We start from the raw sequence: 19,738 nt of genomic DNA, 5'->3' as shown, positions 1-19,738 counted from the left end.
TTCTACATTTAATAAGTAACAAGTCTTATAATATCATCAAAAGGAACAAGGAATTAGTAAGTACCACGGTGAGAAGTAACAATGAATCAGAGAGAACTATCCCCAGAGAGTAATGTCACGTCATGATGAATCATAATAGTAAGGAATATCTATCTATTCATTACTATATATATATATATGTATCTATCTATCTATCTATCTATCTATCTATCTATCCATTACTATATATTTATCTATCTATCTATCTATCTCATACATATCTATCTATCTATCTATCTATCTATCTATCTATCTATCTATCTATCTATCTATCTATCCATTACTATATATTTATCTATCTATCTATCTATCTCATACATATCTATCTATCTATCTATCTCATATCTATCTATCTATCTATCTATCTATCTATCTATTATCTATCTCATATCTATCTATCTATCTCATATCTATCTATCTATCTCATATCTATCTATCTATCTATCTCATATCTATCTATCTATCTATCTCATATCTATCTATCTATCTATCTCTTATCTATCTATATATCTATCTCATATCTATCTATCTCTTATCTATCTATATATCTATCTCATATCTATCTATCTATTTTGATAAAGGTGTAACAGTACACTGAAACGTCGCTTTTCATGGAATAAAGCTTCAACCCTTTCACTACTACAAGGAGTGCTGCCTCTTAACTGAACCTATATTGGAGACCCTGGCCAAGGGATCACCTATCTATCCATTTCCATGCCTCACTGACAGATAATATAGGAGACACCAAGTAACTCTAGAATCCATAGTACAAAATGTTTAACATTACGATTTGAAACCACCTTAATAATAGCCACAAAGCAGCACTCCATAAAAAAGTGGTTTTTTTATTCCACCATAATAAAAAGCGTCGTTTCGCCCTCTCTATGAAGGCATTATCCAGTGTTTTTCTCGTGGATTGGTCTCGGCTTGGTCGCAGCGTGAAGACCTGCACCCTCAGCTGTTCCCACTTCTCAACTGTTTGACTTTTGTAAACCAGATAACCCCTTTAAATGGATCATACAGTCTATTTTCTTTTTAATTTGCTGTGAAGCTATGTGCAGTCTATTGTTCTCTGTTATCTGCCATTTCAGGCTGATGATAGTTTTCTTGGGTTGGATGATGGACATGAGTCTTGAGCTGTCCTGTAGCTACAAATGTCAATCATCTGAATGATCCTTTGACTGTCCCTTGCACCCCGATACATGTGCACCCTCCCCCTGGCCAAGCATGCATGTGTCATCACTAGGGTGCTATGTGACAGACACCAGTGTATGCGGTGCACTCGGCCACCACTATAGGTGGCGGCTGTCTTGGCGTGTTACAGTGAAGGTGTAGCCAGCCGTGCACTTTCCACAGGAAGCGGCAATTATCAGATTTGTTCTTTGCAGAAGATTCTTCTCTAATCATGTAAAATCCTCATTTACTGCTGACATCACTGAGCTAAGACAAAAACTTACATTTTTTTTCCCCATTTTCTGTCGACTTGCCAGAATTATCTGTGCGGCACAGAAAGTCTATTGTCTACATGACATTTATGAGACGCGCGGCTCTAATGAGAGGACACTATGTGGCTATCGGTTGTATGGCCTAGGAAATATCCATGGAAGATCTATTCAAAAATGGGTCATCAATGTGTAATCGGGGAGTCCAAACCCCGAGGACCCACAATGATTAGCAGAATAATAGAGCAGCACAGTCCATGTGGCTGTCCCCGGTACTGCAGCTTAATATTCAATTAGATAGAGCGGAAAAGGGCCAGGATGTTACTATTAGACTCCAAAGTTTACGGTTACAGAAGACTCCAATGTTAGCAACTCTGATATGACCATAGTCTGATCAGCAGACCCCTGCTCCCTTCAGCAGACCCCCACCACTTTTCAACTGAACCCAGCTTTATTTATCAAACTGTTGTACCCTTTAGAAGACCCCAGACCCCTTTAACAGACCTAGCAATCTTTAACTGATTGCAGCAATTATCAACAATATTCAAAAAGTTTTTAAATGACCTCAGCACCTTTCAGCAGACCTCTGAACTCTTTAACAAACCACAGGACCCTTCAGCAGACTTCTGCATAATTCAATAGACTTCAGCACCCTTCAGAAGACATATGTACACTTTAATAGAACTCAGGACCCTTCAGAAGACCTATGTGCTGTTAAATAGAATTCAGGACCCTTCAGCAGACTTCTGCATAATTTAATAGAACTCAGGACCCTTCAGAAGACCTCTGTGCTGTTCAATAGAACTCAGGACCCTTCAGCAGACCTCTGCACTCTTCCATAGAACCCAGGACTCTTTAGCAGACTTCTGTACTCTTCAGTAAATTCCAACACCCTTCAGCAGACCCCTGTGATCTTTACTAGACCACAGAACTCATCTGCAGAATTCTGCACTTTTCAGTGGACCTCAGGAACCTTCAGCAGACCTCTGCACTGTTCAGTAGACTTTAGGACCCTTCAGCAGACCTCTGCCCAATTCAGTAGACCTCAAGACCCTTTAGCAGAACTCTGTGCTCTCCAATAGACCTAAGAACCCTTCAGCACACCTCTGTGCTCTTCAGCAGATCCCAACATCCTTCAGTAGACCTTTGCGCGCCTCAATAGAACTCAGGACCCTTCAGCAGACCTCTGTGCTCTTCAATACAACCTAACAACCTTCAGCAGATTTAGGCACTTTTCAATAGACCTCAAGACCCTTCAACAGACCTTTGCAGTCTTAAACAGACCCCAGCACCCTTCAGGAAGCATCAGTGTTCTTTAATAGACTCCAGGACCCTTCAACAGACCTGTTCAATCTTTAATAGACTTCAGCACCCTTCAGCAGGCCTCTGTGCTCTTTAAAAGAATACAACACCCTTTGGCAGATTTCCTCCCTCTTTAAGAGAACCCAGGACCCTTCAGCAGACCTTTAGACTCTTCAATAGGTTCCAGCACCCTGCTGCAGACCTCTGCACTCCTCGAAAGACCCCACTTAACATGGATGCAAGCAAATAAAAACTGATCCTGGAACAACACGGTTTGAGCTTGTACCAAGAGCTTAATCTGGTTGGTGCACTCGCAAAACCCATTGTTCCAGGATGAACGGGAGCGGAGGAGGAGGTGAGTATAATAAGTTTATTGTTTTCATAGTAAGCAGCTCCGAGTGCCGTTTTTATAGGTCACAGGTCCTCTTTAAGGACACCCGACTTACAGACGACCCCTAGTTAAAGACGGACCCCACTGCCCCCTGTGACCTCTGGTGACCTCTCTGGATGTTACTATAGTCCCAGGCTGCAATGATCAACTGTAAGGTGTCTGTAATGAAGTTTTACTGATAATCATTGGTCCAATTACAGCAAAAAAAAATTTAAACTCCAATTGTCACTGGAACAAAAAAATTATTTGTCTTTATCTACAATTGGAAAATATACAATTTTGACTTACATACAAATTCAACTTAAGAACAAACCTATGGAACCTATCTTGTATGTAACCCGGGGAAGGCCTGTATATTCTATCTAATCCAAACAAAAAAAGCTGCTCATTTTGCCTGTGTTCAGCAGGAATTTATACAAACTAGCGAGTCACATGATCACTTGTAGCCCCTCCCTTCATACATATGTAAACAGAGGGACAGAAAGTTATATATCATACAATCATAAAGATCAATGGTATAAGATCCTTACACATCACTGATGGGGCTGCCACCACCATGAGGTTGCTGATTTGTAAACAAAGACCAGGTGACCCCTGGAGCCTGTGCTGGATCGGCAGGAAACTGGAGAAGAATTATTTTTATTTCTTTAACCTATTTTTTTTCAAAGGAAATCTACCATCAGGATTCTGGATTATAAACCAAGCACATGTACATGCTGGTGTGAGTCCCCTCTGGCAGGATTGTTTTTACAAAAAAAAAGTCTTAAAAACAAATTATGAAAATGAGCCTCAGGGGCTCCATGCTAACTTATATGCCGCGTGGACCCCCTGAGGCTCATTTGCATGGTTTTTAAAGTCTTTTTTTCATAAAAACAAAGGCATAAAAAGCTAAAAGAAGAGCGGGTGCTGCCAGAGGGGACTCAGTCAGTGTGCTTGGTTTATAATCCAGAATCCTGATGGTAGATTTCCTTTAATGGAAACCACCTGAATATTAGTTATTAGGGCCATTGTTATAGGGTTAATAAAGTTATCAGACTTTCAGCTTCTCCCCCTCATTTTTGAGTCTATTCTCCGCTCTGTATATTTAGGACTTGGCTTTGGTCTTAAACTTTTCCTTGTAGACTATTTTTATAGACTCTCCGTCAAAGAAATAAGAAAACGAGGCCAATTCTCCTTCACTCACATCAGGGCCAGCTGTGAGGATCTAAGCTGCGCTGTATCACATCCACCGTATCACCGGAGCAGCATTCATGGAATAATGTCACAGCTCCGGACAGTCAGAACTGTCATAGGGAACTGCATCGATGACATTTCCATATGTAGCAATAAACAAACTTATGTAAGACCCGTCATCCAGCTTTCCTGGGTTCCTGAGAGGCAAATGGGCTTACTTAGTAAGTGATTATACTAAAGCGGAGTTTGTATCACCTTGTAACAGCTGTCTATTAACTAAAGCTACAGCACGGAGAGGCTCTGGTAACACCCACAGAGTCCTTCTGGCTCATTAGCATAATTATAAAAGTTGATTTTAGAAGGAAGGAGGCCATGGATAACAAATAGAAGAAGATACCACAGTCACTGAGCCTGGATCAATAAGTGTCGCTGGTTTATCAGGATGGATTCTGATGGTAGATTTCCTTTAACAGTAACTTTGACTACTAAGCTTTTCCACCCAGCTTTCCAAGACATGGATGAGGAAGGGGCATTGAACTTGAAGAAACCTTTTGGATTTATGGACCAAAATTTTTAACTCGCACATTTCAAGTCTCCAGTCTAAGCAATATTGCCAGATACCTGGGTGAGCAATACATTGGTGCCTAAAGCAGCAGAATTGCCTATTAGTTGCTAGGAAAGCTGGGTGACTACGTAGTATGCACCAGTAACAATTATCTGAGACTCAATACCTGCCTAATTTTGCACTGATATCTGATCAGACATTATATTCCTTTTAAGTAGTCACACATGCAGGACAAGGAAAGCTGGGTGACCAGCCTTGAGGGAGCTGTAATAGTAGTTGTCATGTTTATCACCCAGCTTTCCTAGATACCTGCTGAATTATGTATCCATATACAAGCAAGACAGATCAGAAGTGTCAATCAGGTGTTTAGAAAAGCTGGGTGACCACTACTAAAGGAGCGATAATGGTGTCTATACCCGGCTTTCCTATGAACTTAATTATGCATATACAGTATATGGGCGGACTGGGGCATAACCATGAGGCAGTTATATGGGGGTCCTAGAGGACCAAAAGCAATTCTAGGAAAATAAAGGAGGGGCCCCAGGGGTTTGGAAGAATCATTTAACCCCCTCTGTTATGCAAATTGTTCATCCAACTTTCCAACAAGATGTTATACTTCATCTATGGGCTTGCTTTACAGCTCATCACAGCACTTTGCTCTTCCTCACTGCTGCAAACCAAAGTCTGATTTTTAAAAGGAGTCTTCCAGCTTCCACAAGTAACACGGCATTGTGTAGTGCACTTTATAGAAATATATATCCTAAATCCCTACAATCCCTTTTGTTTGGTTTTGATCCCTGCAATCAGTATTTATTTATGCAAATGAGCTTCTCTGTGCAGCAGGGGCGGGGCTGTAACTACAGGTGCACCTGATTACATCATTTCTATTGGAAATTCTAGGTCAATGTCTAATGTCAATCGTCATCTAATCAATAGGCAGGGCAGGATTTTTAATACGGGAGCACTAGAAGTTATAGCCACGCCCCTTGAGCACCAAAAAGTTCATGAGCAAAGCAAAAACTTTTTCCTTTTTTTATTTGTAAAAAGAAAGGTATATTCTGTGCCCTGCACAATCCTATGTTGACTTGTGGGGGTAATTTGGGAGTTTGTAGACTCCCTTTAAAAATCACATCATGCTTTGCAGCAGTAATGAAAAGCAAAGTGCTGCAATAAGCTGTGAAGCGAGCCCATAGTCATTTCATGTCAATTTCTATCAGGTGTAGCAACTATTTGCTTCTTCCCAGATTGCTCAGCACCACACAACACGGTCCATGAAAGCAAAAAAATGAAAAAATCTGGTGCACCGGAGGGTTTGTCCCCACCCCTAGTGCACTAAGAAGCTCAGTTGCATAAATAGAAAAGTAGCAAATTTCTCTAAAATTACAGATTTTTGAGAAATAAGGAAGGTATCTTTGGAAAGCTTATAAAGTGCCGCACACAATGGCGGTATTACTTATGGGGGGAGTTGGGTCGTGCTAAACCCCCTTTAAGTGCCTATGACAGCCATGATTAAAGGGAAAGTTTTGGATTCTCCGGCCTCATAAGGGAACTTTGAGAGATGAAGCGACTTCTATAGCAGGTCACACAGACACAATCCATGGCACCATTCGGCTGGCATTGAATGTATCTCCGCACAATGAGCGTATTCTTCTAGCGGGCAGCCGATTATTAATGGCAGAGAGTTGGCATGACATGACACAGACTCGCGGAGAATAAACAAAGCACAATTACCAGGGGGGGCATGTTACCAGGAGCCGCTCATTGTATTACACAGGGCACCGTCCTCTGTATACCTGCGTGTGATACCATCCACAGTCCACAGGTGTCTCGCCAGATGCTGGGGGACTACAAATCCCAGCATATCAGACCAGCCAAAGCCTAATAGCATCACACATTTATAGATCTACAGCACATGGGGATGGGATCTCCAGCTGGTGGGGAATATAAAGAGATACAGGAGATAGCGGGTGTCACTCCACAAGCTCCAAAATACTAGTTCACAGCAATTCTGGATTCTGTATATGACAACAAGAGAACAAAGATTCATTAATACTGAGGCTTCTATCAATATTTGGAAATGTAGTGTTATAGCAGTTATATTCTTGTACATAGGAGGCAGTATTATAGTAGTTATATTCCTGTACATAGGGGGCAGTATTATAGTAGTTATATTCTTGCACATAGGGGGCAGTATTATAGTAGTTATATTCTTGCACATAGGGGGCAGTATTATAGTAGTTATATTCTTGTACATAGTGGGCAGTATTATAGTAGTTATATTCCTGTACATAGGGGGCAGTATTATAGTAGTTATATTCCTGTACATAGGGGGCAGTATTATAGTAGTTATATTCTTGTACATAGGGGGCAGTATTATAGTAGCTATATTCCTGTACATAGGGGGCAGTATTATAGTAGTTATATTCCTGTACATAGGGGCAGTATTATAGTAGTTATATTGCTGTACATAGGGGGCAGTATGATAGTAGTTATATTCTTGTACACAGGTGGTAGTGTTATAGTAGTTATATTCTTGTACATAGGGGGCAGTATTATAGTAGTTATATTCTTGTACATAGGGGGCAGTATTATAGTAGTTATATTCTTGTACACAGGTGGCAGTGTTATAGTAGTTATATTCTTGTACATAGGGGGCAGTATTATAGCAGTTATATTCTTGTACACAGGTGGCAGTGTTATAGTAGTTATATTCCTGTACATAGGGGGCAGTATTATAGTAGTTATATTCCTGTACATAGGGAGCAGCATTATGGTAGTTATATTCTTGTACATAGGGGCAGTATTATAGTAGTTATATTCTTGTACATAGGGGGCAGTATTATAGTAGTTATATTCCTGTACATAGGGGGCAGTATTATAGTAGTTATATTCTTGTACATAGGGGGCAGTATTATAGTAGTTATATTCTTGTACATAGGGGGCAGTATTATAGTAGTTATATTCTTGTACACAGGTGGCAGTATTATAGTAGTTATATTCTTGTACATAGGGGGCAGTATTATAGTAGTTATATTCTTGTACACAGGTGGCAGTATTATAGTAGTTATATTCTTGTACATAGGGGGCAGTATTATAGTAGTTATAGTCTTGTACATAGGGGGCAGTATTATAGTAGTTATATTCTTGTACATAGGGGGCAGTATTATAGTAGTTATATTCCTGTACATAGGGAGCAGCATTATAGTAGTTATATTCTTGTACATAGGGGGCAGTGTTATAGTAGTTATATTCTTGTACATAGTAGGCAGTATTATAGTAGTTATATTCTTGTACACATGTGGCAGTATTATAGTAGTTATATTCCTGTACATAGGGAGCAGCATTATAGTAGTTATATTCCTGTACATAGGGAGCAGCATTATAGTAGTTATATTCTTGTACATAGGGGGCAGTATTATAGTAGTTATATTCTTTTACATAGGGGGCAGTATTATAGTAGTTATATTCTTGTACATAGGGGGCAGTATTATAGTAGTTATATTCTTGTACATAGGGGGCAGTATTATAGTAGTTATATTCTTGGACATAGGGGGCAGTATTATAGTAGTTATATTCTTGTACATAGGGGGCAGTATTATAGTAGTTATATTCTTGTACATAGGGGGCAGTATTATAGTAGTTGTATTCCTGTACATAGGGGGCAGTATTATAGTAGTTATATTCTTGTATATAGGGGGCAGTATTATAGTAGTTATATTCCTGTACATAGGGGGCAGTATTATAGTAGTTATATTCTTGTACATAGGGGGCAGTATTATAGTAGTTATATTCTTGTATATAGGGGGCAGTATTATAGTAGTTATATTCCTGTACATAGGGGGCAGTATTATAGTAGTTATATTCTTGTACATAGGGGGCAGTATTATAGTAGTTATATTCTTGTACATAGGGGGCAGTATTATAGTAGTTATATTCCTGTACATAGGGGGCAGTATTATTGTAGTTATATTCTAGTATATAGGGGGCAGTATTATTGTAGTTATATTCCTGTACATAGGGGGCAGTATTATAGTTGTTATATTCTTGTACATAGGGGCAGTATTATAGTAGTTATATTCCTGTACATAGGGGGCAGTATTATAGTAGTTATATTCTTGTACATAGGGGGCAGTATTATAGTAGTTATATTCTTGTACATAGGGGGCAGTATTATAGTAGTTATATTTCTGTACATAGGGGGCAGTATTATAGTAGTTATATTCCTGTACATAGGGGCAGTATTATAGTAGTTATATTCTTGTACATAGGGGCAGTATTATAGTAGTTATATTCTTATACATAGGGGGCAGTATTATAGTAGTTATATTCTTGTACATAGGGGCAGTATTATAGCAGTTATATTCTTGTACATAGGGGGCAGTATTATAGCAGTTATATTCTTGTACATAGGGGGCAGTATTATAGTTATATGTAGGAATCCAGTGTCTCTATGAAAATGTTGTGTGCAGTAGCTGAGTTGTCTATTAGACCTCACACAAGCTTCTGTATTTCTCCCTCCATCTTTCTATGTGTCAGTGGTGTTAGCTGCTCCCTCTCCTCCTCTTGTGCTGGTGACATATTAGTTACACACAGGGGTGTTCTCTATTGTACCCCGCAGGCGCTGCGCTGCTTTATGAAGGGGTTTTATAAAATGTTTATTGCTATAAAAATAAATGTGCCCTAAGGAGGTTTTAGTGGTAAATTTAATCAAACTGATCAGCGGGGCTGGAGCTGTAGGGATGAGTGCGGCGGGCGGCTTCCCACGGATCCCGGATAACATGGAAAGTGTCATTCGCAGTTCAGCAGCTGGGATCTACCTTACCCTACATGCACGGAAACATGTACTAAGCCAAATCTGTGAAAGCTGAAGAGGAGGACGTTCAGAACTACATCCTGTATTCTGATATTTACAGATGTAGCAGAGCTGAACAGACTATATTATCCATGTACATATCACTACATCATCTCTATAGTACTATGTTATAATCATAGCACGAACTATTGTCATAATAAACTATCCTAAGGAGATACCATGTGGCCCCGTTGGGCCTGTTCCTGTGGTCCTGCCATAAACATGGAGCCTTAAAGGGGAACCCCTCAGCAATTTTGAGCATGCACAAGCTGTATGATTATATCTCTGTTAATAGCAGTGAAACTATAAAAAATTGATTTATATTCCAGGATTATACAGTAATGGCCATAAGTTTTGAGAATGACACAAATATTCTATTTTCACATGAAAGCTTTTATTGTCAGTGAGAAGGAGTTACTGCAGCGAGTCAGTATTTGCAGTGTTGCCCCTTCTTCTTCAGGACCTCTGCAATTCTCCCTGGCAGCTCTCAATCACCTTCTGCACCAAATCCTGACTGATAGCCGTCCATTCCTGCACAATCACTGCTGCATTGTGTCACAATTTGTTGGTTTTTGTTTGTCCACCCGTCTCTTGATGATTGACCACAAGTTCTCAATGGGATTAAGATCTGGGGAGTTTCCAGGCCATGGACCCAAAATCTCTATGTTCTGTTCCCTGAGCCATTTAGTTCTCCCCTTTGCTTTATGGCAGGTGCTCCATCATGCTGGAAAAGGCATTGTTCATCACCAAACTGCTCCTGGAGGGTTGGGAGAAGTTGCTCTTGGAGGACATTCTGCTCCCATTCTTTATTCATGGAGGTGTTTTTAGGCCGATTCCCTTGGCTGAGAAGCCGCCCCACACATGAATGGTTGCAGGATGCTTTACAGGTGGCATGAGACAAGACTGGTGGTATTGCTCACCTTGTCTTCTCCCAACAAGCTGTTTTTCAGATGTTCCAAACAATCGGAAAGGGGATTCATCAGAGAAAATGACTTTCCCCCAGTCCTCAGCCGTCCACTCCCTGCACCTCCTGCAGAATATCAGTCTGTCCCTGATGTTTTTTCTGGAGAGAAGTGGCTTCTTTGCTGCCTTCCTGGACACCAGGCCTTGCTCCAAGAGTCTCCGCAGTGTCACAGTGCGTGCAGATGCCTCACACCTGCTGCTGCCATTCCTGAGCAAGCTCTGCACTGCTGGGAGCCCCATCCCCAAGCTGAAACACTTGTAAGAGACGGTCCTGGTGCTTGCTGGTCCTTCTTGGGCGCCCTGGAGCCTTTTTGGCAACAATGGAACCTCTCTCCATGAATTCCTTGATGATGCGATAGATTTGTTGACAGAGGTACAATCTTTCTAGCTGCGATACTCTTCCCTGTTAGGCCAGTTTTGTGCAGTGCAATGATGACTGCACGTGTTTCTTTAGAGATAACCATGGTTAACAGAAGAGAAACAATGATGCCAAGCACCAGCCTCCTTGTAAAGTGTCCCGTGGTGTGATTCTTACTTAATCATGACAGATTGATCTCCAGCCCTGTCCTCATCAACACCCGCACCTGTGTTACTGGAGACATCACTGACACCATGGTAGCTGCTCCTTTAAGGCGCCTGCAATGAAGTTGAAATGTGTTTTGGGGGAAAAAGTTCATTTTCTAGGCAAATATTGACTTTGCAATGAATTGCTGTTAAGCTGATCACTCTTTATAACATTCTGGAGTATATGCAAATGGCCATTATAAAACCTCATGCAGTAAACTTTGTAAAAATGAACATATGTATCATTCTCAAAACTTTTGGCCATGACTGTAGCTTCTCCAGGTGCACTAGATGTGTGTCCTTACACTGCTGTGCTCTGATCTCTCAGCAATTCATTTTAGATATTGCTCCTGGAGTGCTGTGTTATCGCACCTATTTGTATGTGGTTAGTAGCAGCAGGACAATAAAATTGATTTATTACAGGATTGTAGCTTTATCAACTGCGCTGAGGGTGTGTCCTTCCACTGCTGTGCTCTTATGACTCTGTAGCCAGTGTTAGATATTGTCCCTGGAGGTCTGTGTAATCAGACCTTTGTGTATGTTTTTAGTAGCAGCAGGATTGTGGCATAGGATTTATATTCTAGGACTGTAGCTACTCCAGGTGCACTGGGGGCATGTCCTCACACTGCTGTTCTCCTACCTCTGAGTTCATGTTACGTATTGCCCAGAGCGTGCGGTGTCATACCTTTCTTTTTATTGCATTAGTGGCAGTAGAGCAATAAGAAATGAATTTATATTCCAGGTTTGTAGCTTCTCCAAGTGCACTAGGGGTGTGTCCTCACACTGTTGTGCTCTTAGCGCAATGAACCGATCCACAATCTCACTACTCTGCTTTGATTGCCTGTTGTAGTATTTAACCTGAAGCCTGCTACAGCTGTTACCTAGAGCAGATGGCAGTAGCTTTGGAGAAACTTGGCCCAGAGACAGCAGTGTGAGGACACTAACCCAATGAACTGGGAGAAGAAGAGGTTTGACGTGGGAGAAAGCATAGATTAAGATGAGGTTCTGGCAATGTTTAGCTTCATGAAATATGGGAATGGGTCAGACTCTTGCAAAAAGTAACAGCTGAATGTTCTAGGTCCAATCCTTCCTTAACCCAAAACCCACAGATATTATTAGGGAAAATCAAAGCTGCTCCTACAAAGTGGTTCTGATTCAGCGTCATAGAGTAAAGGTACTATGTGAGGGTTCTGCTTCTATGAGGTCCAAATTAATACTGAATGCAAGATCAAAGCCCTCTGAACAGAAGAGTACCAGCCATGATGCGAGTTGAGCCTCTTGCTTCAGGCAGAGACGAGGGGCAGCATCAGGGGAGCAGTCACCTGCTACAAAGCAGGATCTGTCTCCTCAAACCCGATGTCCACATGGCTGTGAGACGCTGCATGGAGAACCCGCTTACTAAAAAAATAACCTGATATACTGCTGTATGCGGAGGAGGGGGCGCCGTAGTGTAGCTCGCCTCAGGGCATAGAAAGTTTAGGTTCATATCACATGACCTTCATTCGCCCTCACAGCCAGATCCTTCTCATCTTATACAGTTTCCATTCATTTCAATGAAAGAGAATAAATACATTTTAAAAAATTGACTATATTTTTGTTTCCCCCCTCTATATCCCCATACGGCACTGCCATACGGCTAGTACAGAAAGTTTGATGACATTTGGAAGTTGCGCACTCTAATGGAAAGTTTCTAGAAACAATTTAGCAAATCCTTGACGTTTTTCATTTGTGACTGTGTCACGGAGACAAAAGCAACAAGATCATCTTTAAACTCCAGCAGAGACGCTCCAGGACTTGCCTAAAAGACGCAGATTCGACATAACTTTATGCAGCAAAACCCTGCTGACACATGCAAAACGGCAAAGCTGCGCTCACTACTACGGCTGGGGAGCAGCTCAAGTCGTTTCAGTGTATCAGCGACAACCGTCAAAAAATATAAGCCCCCCTTCCCCTCCCCCCACTGCTCTCGTATTTAGTGTCAACACTCTTTGCCTTGTCCCGCTGAGCCGCCCAATATTCACCACAAGACATATTATGAGGAAAGAAAACTAAATTATAAGAAAATCACTATGAAGACAGTATGAAAAGGGAAATTACAAAAAATTCATTTAAATATTAATTATTCAATTATTAAATAAATAATATTAAATTAATTAATTAAATGTTATTAATTAATCCCCAATCTCTAATCCAACCCCAACTCCATCAATCTAAAAATAACCTAGGTCTCTGCTGCACTTTACCTCCTGCCGATACATTAGTAATAGCCAATCACAAGTGTGGGTGTGTCACTGATCTGCACAGTGATTGGTTATCTCCAAGCACTTCCTGTATATCAGCAGACAGGAAGTGAAGTATAAGCGGGACCAGAACATAGGTTTACCACCGGGCTCAAAATTTTACTATTAGGCAGTATTTATTTTTGTGGTAAGGATAGAGAATTGTATTATTATGTGCGCCCAACTCCTAGATTAAGGGGCTAGCGATGTTTTTGAGTTTTGAAAGCAGGGGAACGGAGAAAGTTACCTAAAACTTTGTAATAGAAGGCATCCTTTACTTAAAGGAAATCTACCATAAACATCAGGTATGATATGTGAATGTGGTAATCAACGAAGATTTGTTATCCACGTTATCCTACTTCCTTCTAAAATCAATGTTTAAAATTATGCCAATAAGCCCCAACGGCTCCTTGGGGTGTCACAGAGCCCCTCCATGCTGTAGGATCACAGGCTGTTACACTGTCTTACCCTCCCCCTTGCTCCTTCAGCTTTTATAACTCCCTTTGCCTGATGCAGTCTCACACAGTGGGAGGAAAAAGTCGCCAGCACAGTGTAACAGTCTGTGAAGACAGGTAAAGCCCACAAGAGGCCATCAGACTCATTAGCATAATTTTACAAGTCGATTTTAGTAGGAAGAAGGCCATGGATAACAAATATAAAAAGATTACAGAGTCATGGTGCCTGGATCTAGAAGTAGATGCCCCCGATTTATCATGATGGTTTTGACTGTCAGATATGTCTTTTTAAGGGATTCTCCAGGTTAAACTGATATCAAGGGGATGTTGGTTTGATTGGCTGGGGAATCACATTCCCGATGTGGGAAGGCATCATCTTTATAATCCGATGGATAAGGAGCACCAGATCCACTAGTCACTCTTCATATTCCCACTGTGGCTGCAATGAATTCCCCTACATGCTTTATTTCCTAATGGAGCACTGCCTGGAAACAGGGGCGTAACTACAGTGGTGGCAAACGTAACAGCCGCTATGGGGCCTGCAATGTCAGGGGGCCCTGTCATCTGACCTGACACTACAGCGTGGAGGATGTTAGATACATATTATACTGCACATTGTACAGTATGATATGTATATAACATATATGTGATGTATATATGCTGCCTATGTGTGTATCTGTGATGTGTATATGGTGTGTATATATTGTATGTGTGCATATATGCTGTACGTCTGTATTTGGCACTGTATGTGTGTGTATCTGTGATGTGTGTATGGTGTATGGTGTATGGTGTGTATATATTGTATGTGTGTATATATGCTGTACGTCTATGCTGTACGTCTGTATATGGCACTGTATGTGTGCGTATATGTGATGTGTATATGGTATGTATATGGTGTGTATATGCTGTACGTCAGTATATGGCACTGTATGTGTGTGTATCTGTGATGTGTATATGGTGTATGGTGTGTATATGCTGTACGTCTGTATATGGCACTGTATGTGTGTGTATCTGTGATGTGTATATGGTGTGTATATATGCTGTTCGTCTGTATATGGCACTGTATGTGTGTGTATGTGATGTGATATGCTCTATATGTGTGGAAAAGAGTATAAGTGTGTGTGAACTGTATGTTTATGTATATAGGTATATAAATCTGTGTATATATGAGTGTAATATGTATATTTTTTATGAGGAAAGTGCAGCCCCATTCAGAAGTCTGCTACTCCCCTGTCTGGAAAATAAGGCTCCAAACACCACTGGGTCTCTTTACTGAGGAACAGAACCAATCATGGAGCTGAAATTACAGAAAATAAAATGAAAAAAGTACAAATTTCACAAATGGTCATTATCACTGTTTCGGGCCTAAAGCTCATAGGCCGAGCTCAGTCGTGGTACCATGGTAACAGACTACAAACAAACCCTGGATGATCTGCTTCTGCCAAACTTTACCAACATTAGTTAACAAAAAAGCATGAGCATGGCGTTGCCTATCGTTTGAGGTGTGGGGACTAAGATCAAAGGGGCCCCACTCAGTGGTGGGGAGCAAGATCTCCAGAAGCGGTTGTTAAAATAACAGCCGGTTCAGGAAACCTGGGGGTAGAAGTTCACACACCCTATGTATGGTAATCTGCTGTTATTATTATATTGTGTAGTTGGATAACCTTTAACCTGGAAGTGAATCCTGATGAAGCTCAGTGATAAATGACATGGGGGAGAGGAATGTGTGTCACACAGACCTTTGGCCCGGAGTCACTTGGTCTCCTGGGTGTAATAAGAGAATAATAATTCCTCTCCCAACCTGTTCAGTCACAACTAGGTCAAGGGCTTCACAGTATTTTAGTCTTTTTTATGAGATGGAAACAAAGCTTCACGGGCCCCCCATAAATTCTACATCACTGGCATCGGGATTATCCCTTATAATCACAGAGAGCACAATGCTGTCACTGGGGGTCACAACGACTAAGACTAAGTCCTATACTGCAGAGCTGTGCCTAAAGACATTACTTATCCTGTACTGATCCTGAGTTACATCCTATATTATACTCCAGAGCTGCACTCACTATTCTGCTGCTGGTGCAGTCACTGTGTACATACATTACATTACTTATCCAGTACTGATCCTGAGTTACATCCTGTATTATACTGCAGAGCTGAACTCACTATTCTGCTTCTGGTGCAGTCACTGTGTACATACATGACATTATTTATCCTGTACTGATCCTGAGTTACATCCTGTATTTAACACCAAAGCTGCACTCACTATTCTGCTGCTAGTGCAGTCACTGTGTACATACATGACATTACTTATCCTGTACTGATCCTGAGTTACATCCTGTATTTAACCCCAAAGCTGCACTCACTATTCTGCTGCTGGTGCAGTCACTGTGTACATACATGACATTACTTATCCTGTACTGATCCTGAGTTACATCCTGTATTATACCCCAGAGCTGAACTCACTATTCTGCTGCTGGTGCAGTCACTGTGTACATACATTACATTACTTATCCAGTACTGATCCTGAGTTACATCCTGTATTATACTCCAGAGCTGCACTCACTATTCTGCTGCTGGTGCAGTCACTGTGTACATACATTACATTACTTATCCTGTACTGATCCTGAGTTACATCCTGTATTTAACACCAAAGCTGCACTCACTATTCTGCTGCTGGTGCAGTCACTGTGTACATACATGACATTACTTATCCTGTACTGATCCTGAGTTACATCCTGTATTATACCCCAGAGCTGAACTCACTATTCTGCTGCTGGTGCAGTCACTGTGTACATACATTACATTACTTATCCAGTACTGATCCTGAGTTACATCCTGTATTATACTCCAGAGCTGCACTCACTATTCTGCTGCTGGTGCAGTCACTGTGTACATACATGACATTACTTATCCTGTATTGATACTGAGTTACATCCTGTATTATACTCCAGAGCTGCACTCACTGTTCTGCTGCTGGTGCAGTCACTGTGTACATACATGACATTACTTATCCTGTACTGATACTGAGTTACATCCTGTATTATACTCCAGAGCTGCACTCACTGTGTACATACATGACATTACTTATCCTGTACTGATACTGAGTTACATCCTGTATTATACTCCAGAGCTGCACTCACTATTCTGCGGCGTCAAAAATCTCTGAGCACAAATATTTTTAGTAAAGTTTGAACTCTTCCCCAGATTTATTTCTCTCCCGGTAGTGGCACACACACCCCGCCGTTACACAACACACAGCAGAGCCAAGGTCGCGCTATCAGTTACCTGTTCATAGAAGTCAGTGCTATTAATATAGTAATACATGATGCAACGCAGAACACTTCAGGTCACTCTGATCATGTGATCAGAACATTTTATGAGAAAATATTCATGCACTAAAACTTCATGATGAGACCACAATATACAGTAGCACCTGGATTACAATAGCAAGACCCCTACGGACCTGCAGTTCAAGTGAACAAACTTAGAATTCCAAAGAATCCTCGGAGTTCAGAGGAGGCTCCGTCACTCACCCCACTGGTCTCTTTACAATTGGTCCCCCTGGGTTTGTTAATGTGCCATGTATAGACGCCCACTAGGACCCTGCCCATGTAAGGTTGTTAGACATACAAGTATAATAAACAACCACTTTACATAAAATATTTTCTAAATTTGTGTTAAAAAATTACAATTTCCCATTTCACATTCGCTCTTTGACATAGATGGGTCTGGAGACAAAACAATGTAAACAAAAGTGAAAAAAAAATTTGAGGATCCTGCCGACTCAGCACAATTTTCCGGCACGGCCCGCTGAGCGATTCCTGGGCGGCTCTGACAATCCAGCGTTTCCCATAAACCCAAATATTCCAACTTAACGATGATTCAATGTGTAATTATGGAGCAGATTAAAACAAAGTGCCGGAGTGTTTTCCATTAATATCTGCATCGAACAAATTCATCATTTAATCTAAGAATGCAGAGAAAAGTCACTTTTATTGAAAACTAGAGCAAAAAATTATACAATACATAAATGCCCTCTACATATAAGGTCACAAAGCTCCTGGAGGAGTCACGTAGTACTGTCATAGATAGTAGATAGCGTCCTAGTACTGATAGCTTGTAAGGGTCCCAGCTTCACCAGGTGTAATGGAGGAATTTCCTTACACTCCTGTGCTCTGAGCTCTCTGCATTGAGCTGCTCTACAACTACTTCTCCTTTCCCTACTACAGCATTACTGCATCTTTCCCCATAAAGGAAGTAAAGGGGGGCAATGTTAGTAATGCAGTGATGTCCTATGGGGGGGATGCAAAAAAAACAAACTTATACTTACCTTCTCCGGTGCTCCTGGTGTCCCACACCGACATCTATTGCTGCCGTGCCCCTGTTTGTTTACAGAGGCAGGAACACTCTGCTCCGATTACTTCCACTCCAGCCCACTACCCGTCCCCCGTTAGTTTCAAAGTGTATCAGGAACTGGGACGGGAGACGGGTGGGCGGTACTTGTTGGGGCGGAGCTCCTATCTCTATCAACAAACAGGGGACGTTGGACTTGGACGTTGGCACGGGACAACAGCAGCGCCAGACAAAGTTAACATAAGTTTATTTTTTTACAGCCCAGGCCTTGTATATATTTTTTTAAAGCACTCCCTTTAATGATGTTTATTCTCATTATCTGACATGAAATCAGAATAAACCTTTCCCATTTTAGGGCAATTTGGAACCAAATTTTTTTCAGATTTACTAAATGCCAGAATAATGAGAGAGAAATTTTAAGGCTTCAGTCACAGATTGTTGCTCTGATTGTGCTCACCTTAAAGGGCATCCAAGCCCTGTACACACTGGGGCACATTTACTAAGACCAGTGCAGTGTGTACTATGTGCAGTGTCCTGTGTAGTGTGCAGGGGGCGCCAGAGTCAGGATTTCTGGTGCACGTTCTTCATGAATTTGGTGCCCCCTGCACTACACCGGCAGAGTGCAACACTTTTTTTTGGTGCACCTTTAACATAGGGCGTGCAACACACTAGTCGGACTTTGCATGATAAAAGTGGTGCACCGACTGAGCACCGGAACGCCCCTTCAGTGCAGAAATTTTTTTTTGCAAAAAGAATAGTGCAACAGTGCGACACATATGTGGTGCAGACATTTCTTAAATACCTGTGCAAGAAGTTTGTACCAAAAAGAATGTGCAAAGTCCGACAGAAATGTGCCCCACTGACTTGTGTTCCTCACTGTGCAATCGTCTTAGTAAGAATCCAGTAGGGATTAGTGACAAGACTATATGCAGTGGGTACGGAAAGTATTCAGACCCCTTTAACCGGTTCGCGACCGCCCGCAAAGGCTTACCGGTAACACCCGCGTGCCGGCACCGATCGCGGGTGTTTTCTTGCTGATCGCCGCCGGCAAAGCTGCCGGCGGCTTCACACAGACGGCGGTGCGTAGGCGCCGCCATGTTTCCGAGGATTGCCGCTCCCCATGACGTCATCGGGGGCGCCGATCCGTCGCCATGGTAGCTTCGGGTCTCACGAAGACCCGAAGCTACTTCGGGTTGACCCATTCATTACAATGTGCTATCAGCTGTAGTATGGCAGTATATGGTAGGATCGATCAGACAACCTAGGGTTAAAGTACCCTAGGGAGTCTGAAAAATAGTAAAAATAAAAATTAAAAAAAAAAAATATAATAAAAAAAACCTAAAAATTCAAATCACCCCCC

The 19,738-nt window shown here is 41.5% G+C and overlaps 1 protein-coding gene across 2 annotated transcripts in view; it reads right to left on the bottom strand.

The window, feature by feature from the left end:
* Positions 1-19,738, bottom strand: part of SNTB1 (syntrophin beta 1) — a 116,867-nt gene that overhangs the window by 57,508 nt on the left and 39,621 nt on the right. The gene's annotated exons all lie outside the window — the stretch shown is intronic.

This window comes from Engystomops pustulosus, chromosome 5 (genome assembly GCF_040894005.1).
Source record: "Engystomops pustulosus chromosome 5, aEngPut4.maternal, whole genome shotgun sequence".
In the NCBI taxonomy this organism is placed as follows: domain Eukaryota; kingdom Metazoa; phylum Chordata; class Amphibia; order Anura; family Leptodactylidae; genus Engystomops; species Engystomops pustulosus.
Note: the sequence above shows the minus strand (reverse complement) of the source record. Positions and strands in the feature narration are given on the sequence as shown.